The sequence below is a fragment of the Monodelphis domestica genome, chromosome 3 (assembly GCF_027887165.1).
Source record: "Monodelphis domestica isolate mMonDom1 chromosome 3, mMonDom1.pri, whole genome shotgun sequence".
Classification (NCBI taxonomy): domain Eukaryota; kingdom Metazoa; phylum Chordata; class Mammalia; order Didelphimorphia; family Didelphidae; genus Monodelphis; species Monodelphis domestica.
The window spans coordinates 241,429,031-241,440,351 of record NC_077229.1 but is presented as its reverse complement, the minus strand read 5'-3'; the positions used below and the strand labels follow the sequence as shown (position 1 = coordinate 241,440,351).

The window sequence follows — 11,321 nt, the reverse complement described above, 5'->3', positions numbered from 1 at the left end:
TTGTACTTGTTCCCAATGTAGCAGGGACTGATCTACTCTCCCTTCTTTCCCCTGTGAACTGGTTTTCTCTTGATTTTCTTTGGCTAGAAATATATATTTTTTTCGTGTGTGTGTGTGTGTGTGTGTGTGTGTGTGTGTGTGTGTGTGTGTGTGTGTAGATGGCTTTTTGTGAACTGAGAGCATTTCTTACTCTTCCATCTTATTTCCTGAAAGTATAATAGGAATCCCAAATCATTTTTATTGCAACAGTTCATGGCATCAGGCCCTTTTTAACTCTAAGGGAGCATCTGTTGAGATATAAAGAGAGTACCTCAAAATTTCATCATTTAGGAGTTTTGTTAATGAGAAGAGACATCGCTATATTCATATCTTTACTGCTTAAAGGCAAAAAAGATGTTTATGGTAAGGACTCACTTCTATTTTTTAATATTCTGTTTCCCTTGACAAAATATTCTTTGTTCTAGAAATGAATCTAATTTAGAAGTTAGTTCCTGTTCAGTGGAAAACTAGGGGTATTCAATTGTTATGTGAGATTTATTTCTTTAAATTCATATCTATGCCTCTATAGTCTATTATAGTAAATACTTCTTCCATATTTATTTAAAGAGTGTTCGGTGGGTGTGTGGGATGAGATTCAGTGTGTAATTCTCAGAGTAGTCTTTAGCTTATTGTAACCCCAATTTTAAAGACCCCTTAGTGTTATTATTCCTTAGACTAAAACTGCCTGCCCCCCTCCCCACTACCCCCAATAAAACTTCTAGTTTTCCTGACCCATTTTCAAAAACCTTGAGAAGAGTTTATCTGTATCCTGGGAAGAAAGCCAACTATAAGATAAGCTGAATGAGGGAAAGTACAGTGAGTTTCAAAAGTTTTATTACGGTCCCCAGCCGAGGAATCCCATGATAGTCATGGGTTTTTCGCAGCCTCCCCCTCTCCCCCCGCCCCTTCTGTGGAATTGGCCAAAGAGGAGGAAGAGAGTCTTGCATCAGGATTGTTATAAAAGTCTATGATTGTACTTAGAAGAGAGGACATTTTTGCCCTGAGCAAGTCACTTGTGTGGGCAGAATCCCTTCTCCCCCATTCCCCACTCCCTGCTGTCTGCTGTTTTCTTTGAATAAAGCTGCTTTTCTTTGCCAGCATCTTATCAAGTCACCTGTCTGCTTATTAGAGTGATTTCTGGGGGTATGAGTCTCCCCAGAATTCCACTCCAAACAGATGGGGGCTCATCCGGGATTCTATAATGTTAGAAGTGCCTCAGTTTACCCACTAGGAAAAATCTGAGTCCTTCTTTATGCTTTTTAAAAAAACCCTGTGAGCAAGAGAGCCTGTAAGGACTGATAGATGCAAGAGAAAAGAGACTGGAGCCAACACTTCTAACGTAGAGACCATTCATTTTGCGTGAGTATGAACAACAAATCTTGGGGGAGGCGTCTTCCCTCTCTAAGCTTGTGTGTGAATGGACATGGCTTGAATAGCTGACGGGTAGCATCCAGGAGGCTTTCTAAGATCAAGCAAAGTGAGTAAGAATCCTTGTTATCTCAGTTCCGTATCTGTACAGCTGAGAACAGTCTGAAGTGCTTATGTGTACATGTGGAGCTTCAGAGAGGAATTTCTAATTAGGGAAGTTTGAGGATGAAAGTGGAATGATAAGTCTAGGTGGGATAAGGGAATAAAGCTGTGCTTCCAAAGGGGAAAAATCCTTCAGCTTTAAATGCGAGGTAGAAAGATTCAGCAAGTATGATTAGCTAATCTGAGGTAGAGATCTTGTCAGAGGCCTGTGCATGGTTGTGCTGAGGGGAAGTTTTCAGGGTGGAAAACAGAAGTAGTTCCCAGTTTCCTGTAAAGATACAAGATAGCTTAAAGCTGTACCTGAGCTGGTGAGTGACATTGTAATCCATATGTATAACATGTATGACATCTACAATTTATTATTTACTGGCATTTTAAAGTAGTACTGATCTGAGCTGAGATAGTGGCAAGTGGAGATCAGTAATTGCTGGATCTGAATTAATCAGTAAGGTAGGAGGTGTTGCAGAGGTAAGTTTTGTATAGACAGAGGGCCTTTTCGTTCTGAGGTGTGTAAGATATTTTGGAAACTGTATCCAGAGTCCCTACTATCTGCTGTTGTTTATTATAAGAGGTCAGCTGCCTGTTTGTTTAGGCTTTGACCTCAGGGCTGTGTGTAATTAACACTTAACTTTGAAGACTAGTATAAAAAATAAACTCTATTTTATTTAGATTATAGGAATTTAAAAGTAGTGCTCCCTATCACTAAGGGAATTTCTAACTAATGCCACCCACTTTCTGAAGCCTCCCAGAGTCTCTTCATTCCTGGAGAACCAGGCTACTCTAATCCTCCTTATAATTCACTAAACACTCCAAATCTTAACTAAATAACCTAATACCAATATCCTTATAAATAATAATAATAATTATATATATATATATGTACATATATATATATATATATATACATATATATATATATATATATATATATATATATATAGTCACTACTCTCTTTTTCAACAACTGCCAATCCAGGTATTTCCAAAGTTTTTTAAAGGAAAGTCCCAGAGAATTTAGAATAGCTTGTGACCAAGCACAGCCCAAAGACCCTCAGAATCTCCTCAGATTTCAGAATATCAGTTGGAAACCCCCACCTGAGAATTCCAACAGATTTTTCTCTCATATTCTACTTCATCCTTGAGCTCCACTAGTTTCTCCTTTAGAAATTTGGATGCTATACCATTTGGTGCAAACATGTTGAGTACTGATATTTCCTCATTGTCTATACTGCCTTTTATCAGGATGTAATTACCATCCCTCTCCCTTTTAATCAAATCTATTTTTACTTTGTCAGATATAATGATTGCGACTCCTGCCTTCTTTTTATCAGTTGATGCCCAATAGATATGACTCCATCCTTTTATTTTTGACCCTATGCGTATCTACCTTCCTCATGTGTTTCTTGTAGACAGTATATGGTAGGGTTTTGGATTCTAATTCACTCTACTTTTCGCTTGCATTTTATGGGTGAGTTCATTCCATTCACATTCAGAGTTATGATTACCAACTGTGTATTTCCCAGCATTTTGATTTCTACTCCTAGTCCTGCCTTTATTTCTTTCACTATTTCCTCCCACACCAATGTTTTATTTTTTAATCAGTTCCCCTAATTCCCACCCTTATTTTACTTCCCTTTCTAACCCCTCCCTTCTTATTCCCCACTTATTTTCTTTACAGTCCTTTTAAACTTTTAAACAGTCCTTTACATATTCCAAACCCTCTCCCTCCCTTGTACTGCTTCCCTCGCCACCAGTCCATTTTCTTTCCCTTATACTTCCCTATAGGGCACAAATCAGTTCTCTGCCCTAATGGATTGGATTGTTCTTCCCTCTTTGGGTCAATTTCAAAGCATGTATGAGTTGAGTATCTCCTGTCTCCAACCTCTTTACCCTTCCAGTGTATTTATGTTCTCCCCCCTCCCACCATGTGCTTCTTTGTGACATATAAATTTACCCCCTTCAGTTTCTTTTCCCATTTCTTTTATTATTAACCTCTTTTTTAGCTCTAGTTGTATATATATATATATATATATATATATATATATATAAAAATACATACATATGTATTTATGCATACATATATCTATATACATATTTATGTCATGTCATTTTATCCTATATAGTTTGTCACTGTTCCATTTAAGTGTAGTTCTTCTAGCTGCCTGGGTGGTAATAACAATTTTTAAGAGTTACCAATAACCTCTTTTCTTATAGGGATACATATCATTTTAACTTATTAGGTTTCTTAAAAAAGTTTTTTGTTTTTTTGTTTTGTTTTGTTTTCCCCTCTTTTTTAATTACCTTTTGATGATTCTCTTGAATTCTGAGCTTGGACATCAAATTTTCTGTTCAGGTCTGGTCTTTTCTTTACAAATGCTTGGAATTCTTCTATTTTGTTCAATGACTATACTTTCCCCATAAGAATGTAGTCAGTTTTGCTGGGTAGTTGGTTCTTGGTTGTAGACCTAGTTCCCTTGCTTTCCAGAATATCATATTCCATGCCTTTCGGTCCTTCAGTGTAGATGCAGCCAGAGCCTGTGTTACTCACTGTGGTTCCATGGTATCTGAATGACTTCTTCTTAGTAGCTTGTAATATTTTTTCCTTGGTCTGATAATTCTTGAATTTGGCTATAACATTCCTGGGTATTGTCAGTTGGGGATTAAGTACAGGAGGTGATCTGTGGATTCTTTCAATCTCCACTTTTCCCTCATGTTCTAGAATATCAGGGCAGTTTTCTTGGATAATTTCCTGTAGTATGATGTCCAGGATTTTCCTTTTGTCATGGTCTTTTGGTAGGCCAATGATTCTTAAGTTGTCTCTCCTGGAATGATTTTCTAAATTTTCTATTTTGTGAATGAGATGCTTCATATTTTTCTCAAGTTTTTCATTAACTAACTTTTGTTTTATAGTGTCCTGCTGCCTTATGAAGTCACTTGATTCTTGTTGTTGTTGTATTCTGGTTCTTAAAAGACTGGATTTCTTCCCTGGATTTTTGGTCATCCTTCGCCTTCTGGTATGATTTTTGTTGGAGTCATCTTTCATCCTCTTTACCCCATCTTTCACCTCCTTTGCCTCATTTTCCAGCTGGTTGATTTTGGCTTTAAAGACACTATTTTCTCATTTTAGTTCAAGTGCCTCTGTTTCCAGATGACTTATCTTAGTTTTTAAGTTCTTTTCCCAATTGTCTTCAGCCTCTCTTAATTGTGTTTTGAATTGTATTTTGAATTCTTCCAAAGCCTATGTCCAATTCACTGGGATTGCTGTTTTATTGTTTGGTGTTTCCTCCTGCTCTGTTCCGTTTGCTCTTTGTTCATTGTAATTTCTTTTTTCTTTTTCTGTTGTTTGCTCATATTTGCCCCTTCTTTTCCCTCTGTAGTTGCCTGCACTCTTGCTCCTCTCATTATGTGTTGGATCTGTGGGTTTGGGCTTTTCTTTTAGCCTTCCCTCTTGGAGTTTTGTCAGCAAGTCTCTCAGTGCAGTCTGTGGTGGAGGGGTATTGGAGCTTTTGCGTCCTTGTGCTCTGGAGGCTTTGATTGGATTAAAGTCCAACAATCTGTGGGGGAGTGGGGTTGGAGCTTGAGCTTCCCTGCCCTTTGAAGACTGTTGATGGGATTAAGTCCTACTGGGTTGGGCTGGATATGCCCTGAGGCCAAAACCTCCTGGAAGCGGGGGGGGGGGGGGGGGGGGGGAGGGGGGGGGAGGGGGCAATATGGAGGGTCTCCGGCTGCCAACTCTGTACTCCTTCTCCAATTTCTTCCCCACCGCCTGTGTTTGTCCTGAGTCTGGCACAGCTCTGCCTGCAAGGTACTCCCTCCAGACCAGTGCCTTGGTCTGCCCAGAGGTTCTAGCTGCTACTGGAGGCTTAGTGCTCTAAGTGGGGTTGGGACCTTTCTTTTCCCTTCCCTTTAAACCTGAGTGTTCTCAAATTCCAGCTTTTGCTGGGGCATACCTTTTTGAATTGGGTCCAGCAGGAGGGTTCCTTGGCTCTGTCTTGTTGTTAGGTTTGATTTTCAGACCCCTGGGAGCATTTAGTTTGTAATTGGTAAGGAAGGGTTTTCAGAGGTCTGAACCTTTGCTGCCTCTACACCACCATCTTGACTCCACCCCCTTGTCTCTCATTCTAAATTGGCTTAAGATCTGACAGAATTTTTCTCTTCTGCCATTTAACTTATGTAAAAATTAAAAATAATCTCAATAAAAATATTATATTTTAAGAGATTTATTAATGATCATTAGAAGTAAAGGAATAAAAAGGTAACAAAATAAAAACAAACACATATGGCTAATCAGCCTGTTCAAAACCCTGCTTACCACTACCACCATGCCTGAGACAGGAAGCCAAAGAGCCCAGGACCCTTCTTCCCCACTGCCTGATATCCCCTATCTACAGGAAGTACTTAATGACAGGAAGTCAGTGGGCTCCTGGGAAATGTAGTTTTTAGGGTAACAGATTTTAAATTACACACTTATTAGAACCTATTCCAAATCCTTATCAATAATATTCTCAATAGGTGCTTGGGAAGAAGTCCTAAGCAAATGAACAAGTAGAGATAGGTAGGAGACTGGATAACTGAAAAGTAAAAAGTCTTTTTGAAGACAAGCAGTGAGAGAAATGGCAGAGACATAGGGCAGTTCTATGCAGTTCACCAAGTTAAGCTGTACCTAAAAAGAAAGCAAGACTAGACATTTCAAGACAAAAACATGGGGCAGAAAGCATAAACCCAGAGGAAGAAGAAATCCATAATAGAGGACATTGATCCATACAGACAAGAAGTTAACACAATTCCCAGGGATAGTCCTTTAGCAGCTAAATTGAAAGCCTGGAAAAATTCCCCTTGATACAAACACTTTGACCCAGGAATGCTCATTAAATTTTTCTGTTTTCAGTGGGTAGATCTAGAGACTGACACACAGACCCTTACGCTATGCCCAAAATTTGGATCCAATGATTATATGGCTTGTGAGAACCTAAACAAGACTGTTAACAAGAGGAAATTTAAAAATGATAAGGAGATAGCATAGGCTGCATTATGGCAACCAAATGTAGAAACTTTTGTGAGGAGAGAAAAGGCAGAAGGAAACAGAGCATTGGTTGTAACAGTTACTGGAGCAGAGAAGGAAAAGGAATCACAGGAAGAGATAGAGAAAACTTGGGAGCCATCATAGTCTCTCTCTCTCCCCCATATCTGATTCCCTCCTGCTCCCATCAGTTCGCCCACTGCCAAAACTCAAGCAGAAGCTGAGGGAGCAACTATTCCTCTACCAGACCTCTATTAATATTTGAAGAGAGAAGTTAAGAGTTTACTAGAAGACCAGATGAATTTCCCTTTTGGGGGATATGCTAAGCAGTATTCACTCAGAGAAGTACCAGTAGGATAGGGACTAGGCTATGTTAGAGTCCCTCGCAGGGCCTCTGAGGTTTGGAACTTTTTTAGAGACATGAAAGTTCTGCTAGGAGACCTTGTGGGTGTTGCTGATCAAGTTGATCGATTTTTAGGGCCAAATTTATATTCATGGCCAGAGATGATGGCAATTTTGAAGCAGTTATTCACTGAGGAAGAAAAAGGTCAGATTAGAAGAGCAGAGATGAGAGTATGGGGCCGTCAACACTCTGAGGAGGAAGGAAGTCGCAATGGTGAGGCAAAATGACCTGTAAGAGATCCCCACTGGGATAACAATGAGTTTGCTATCAAATGAATATGAGAGATCTTAGAACGATGATTATCCAAGGGATAAGGATAGCAGTACCTCGAAGTCAGAATTTGTATAAGATTTATGAGACCAAACAAAGAAAAAATGAGACTCCAACTGAGTTTATACATAGATTGAGAAAGGCATTTAGCAAGTATTCTGGAATAGACCTGACTGAGCCTGGTGGACAAAATCTCTTAAAAAGCTATTTTGTCACTGATTCATGTCCAGATATATGGAAGCAAACTTAATAAGATAGAGGAATGGATAATGAAACCTCTTGATGAATTACTCCAGCAAGCCCAGCTGGTATATGTCAGAAGAGAAGAAGAGGAAGATAGAAACATAGTCAAAACCTTCATTAGGGAGGTGATATAGAATGAATATGTCCGGTTGAGAAAGAAAGAGATAGATGAAGGGACAAGAAAGTCCCTGGCGAAAGCAAGAGCTCCCTTAATATGCTGCAACTGTGGTGAGGAGGGACATATTAAAATACAGAGAATGTAAGACCTACTTTTGCTCAGAAGCAGAGAGAGGATAAGCTGGAACACTTCTCTCAAAAACAGAACTCTCCAGCCCCTCAGGAGAATATAATTCAGGGCATAAGAACAGATGTACCCCAGAATGAGAACCTCAATGAGTTGTATAAAGTTAAACAGGAGAAAGATGAAACCTCCACTGATTCTTTGAATTCTGGCCTAGATGTAACTGTTAATCTCTGGCCAGATAGTAGTAGAAAGCTCCAGAAAATGGAAGATTGGATGAATAATCTATTAATAGAGCTCTTCCAGGAAGTGCAGATTAAGAATGGACAGATTCCTATGAAGGAATGATGGAGCAATCAGTTTGGAAGGCCTCCAGAGGCCATATGTCATAGAACACTTGAAAGAGAATTGCTCCAAACAACAGAGAGGGCAGGAAATTCTCTCTCTCATAGAGACTGCAGACTCTAGGATGTTGAAGCATGAGGTCAATTTGTTAGAGAAAGATGATCTAGTTCTGATATCAGATTATAATTTGAACTCTGCAAAGTTTCTGTGGGGAACTGAGAAAGAAAATCATAAAGAGCAAAAGGAAACAGATGGAAGTGATAGATTATCAGACTACATTGAGGAAGAATTTGCAAGAGTATCCCCTGCCTTGGGAAGTAATTTATTTATAGATGGAGCCTCAAGAGTCTTAGATAGAAAAGGAAGGAATGAATATGCAGTAACTGAGGAAAGCAAAGAGCCTGCTTCAAAGGCCCGGTCAGCCCAAACCTGTAAATTACATGCATTCATTCAGGCTTTGAAGATGGGAGGTGAGAGAGACCTGATTTCTAGCAAGGGAAAGTTTAGTTTATGTGGAGTTACTAAATCAAGTGCTAAAGAACTTGGTGAGGCCAGAGGAGTCAGCCAAGCCATTATTCAGACAGTAACCAGAATTTTACTTGAACACCTTGTGCCAAGATAGGGAAAGATAGGGAAAGACCAGAAGCAATGGAAAAATTGAATTTGGAGGACTGTCTCAGGAGAAGAGGAAATGGAACCCCAGCAGACATCTGGGGGGTGATATGGAACTTTTCAGCCAAGCTCAAAAAAGTCAGCAGTTGGGAAGCCGAAAGGTTCTCTGCTCCTTGAACTGAGAGGAGAGGAAACTACCCTTTGCTGTGAAGATACCCATTTTCTCAATCCTTTTGCCTGAGTCACAGAAGATCTTATCTTTCAACTGCTGTCACCCTTAGGATAAAGTCTTTTTCTCTTAGGGGAACCTCAGAGCTTATTCTAAAGAGGACTCCCTGGTTCAAACCCCAAAAATCTGTAAAGGAAATAGCTAGGGATTTGCTTTTCCCTCTGTCCTTATTACTCTTCAACCCTTTACACCTAAATAAATAGACATCTTGATTTTAATAGAGACTTCAATCAGATTCAATGTGTTACGAGGGGAATTTCAAAGAATATAATTTAAAGAAGGAGGGCTGAGGGGAAATTTTATTTAACCTTTTAGTCCAGTCAGAACTGCCTCCATTTGTTAACAGCCCAACTTCGGGGAAGGAGAGGAAGGAAGTGGTGTTACGTTATATTTATTACCCAACTGCAATGGGGATAAACTAGATCCATTCCCATTAAGATCAGGAGTGAAACAAGGATGCCCATTATCACCTCTATTATTTGACATTGTATTAGAAACACTAGCAGTAGCAATTAGAGAAGAAAAAGAAATTGAAGGCATTAAAATAGGCAAGGAGGAGACCAAGTTATCACTCTTTGCGGATGACATGATGGTCTACTTAAAAAATCCTAGAGATTCAACCAAAAAGCTAATCGAAATAATCAACAACTTTAGCAAAGTTGCAGGATACAAAATAAATCTACATAAGTCATCACCATTTCTATATATTTCCAACACAGCTCAGCAGCAAGAACTAGAAAGAGAAATCCCATTCAAAATCACCTTAGACACAATAAAATACCTAGGAATCTACCTCCCGAGACAAACACAGGAACTACAGGAACACAACTACAAAACACTCTCCACACAACTAAAACTAGACTATATTTATTCCCCCAAGTATCTGGCAACTTTGGTTCCTTCTCCCCACTAATTTCCCCATTAATACACTCATCAAGAATATTGATTCTGAAATATTGATTTCACATCCAAGATGTTGCTGGGATTAGCCAAAGCTTTAGATACTTACTGGGATTTGCATATCTCATGGTACCCTCCTTCCTTGGGGAAGGTGGGGAGATTGAATCAAGAGCTTAGAAAACAGATTACCAAACTGATAGTGGAAACACAGTTGCCTTGAACCAAATATCTTCCTTTGGCCTTACTGAAGATAAGGAGAAAGCCTTGAAGACAAGAGGCTGTCCTCCTAGGCTGCTGAAGCCTGAAGACACAACTGTGAGAGAACTGCTGAATCAGGCTATAGAGCCTCCTATTCCCAGGAACACTGATTTTGAAGTATGCTTTCAAAATTTATGTTAACTGTTTGTTATCTGTTTTTGTTGTTTGTGACCCCGTGTTGTTGTGTGTACACACACAAAAAGGAGGGTTGGGGAAAGAAAGCTTTAAGTGATTTTGAGGTAAATCTGTTTCTTTCTATACTCCCCCATAATTCTAGAAAGTGGGAGAACTGACAGACCAGAGAATGTATTTGAGAGATTCAAAAAGGAATGTGAATTATTAGACATATTAAAATTTAAGACTATCTAATTGAGAGAAAAAGGAACTCTGCCCTCTACTTTTCATAGAGGACAAAGCCAAAAAAGATCCTTTCGACATTTTTCCTTTTCCCCTTTTTTGGCTGGCAACCAAGGAGTGGTAAAAGGGGATATTAGAAGAGAAGGGAAGATTTGATCCCACAATTTCATTGGATTTTAAGTAGGATTAATTTTTAAGATTGATGTATATGGGGGGCAGCTGGGTAGCTCAGTGGATTGAGAGCCAGACCTAGAGACAGGAGGTCCTAGGTTCAAATCTGACCTCAGACACTTCCCAGTTGTGTGACCCTGGGCAAGTCACTTGACCCCCATTGTCTAGCCTTTACCACTCTTCTGGATTGGAGCCAATACACAGTATTGACTCCAAGACAGAAGGTAAGGGTTTAAAAAAAAAAGTAAGACAAAAAAAAGATTGATGTATATGATTTTGGAAAATCATAAATGATCATGTAATGTACTTGTGGAATTGTGTGAAATGAATGTAAAGTGATTCAGTGCTGAAAATTGTTTATCTGTTGTATAATATTCCAGATAAGATTGATTCTGAACTTAATATTGAGAGAACTATTAGTTTTCACTGTAGATTTTAAAATTAATATCCAATGCCACAAGTATTATATTTAATAAGATTTATTAAAATTAACTTGAAGCAAAAAGGAAAATAAAGGCTAGAGAAACAGAGAGCTCACCCAGCCTCACAAGTGGAAAAAAGAGAGAGCTGGGAGGAGCTACCAATAACTTATATGCAAACATGAAAGGGATGCTGGGAGAAGAAAAAGAATTCTGGGAGATGGAGACCAAAGATACAAGATTTTTTCTAATTACACATCACTGAGATTTGAAATGAATAATGGT

The 11,321-nt window shown here is 39.0% G+C and overlaps 1 long non-coding RNA gene across 1 annotated transcript in view; it reads left to right on the top strand.

Annotated features, from left to right (window-relative positions):
- The first annotated feature begins 460 nt into the window (after positions 1-460).
- The window catches only part of LOC103095349 (uncharacterized), a 33,992-nt gene continuing 23,131 nt past the window's right edge, over positions 461-11,321 (top strand). Inside the window, exon 1 of the long non-coding RNA XR_464896.3 lies at positions 461-1,398. This is a non-coding gene — a long non-coding RNA (uncharacterized LOC103095349). The remainder of the gene's footprint in view (positions 1,399-11,321) is intronic.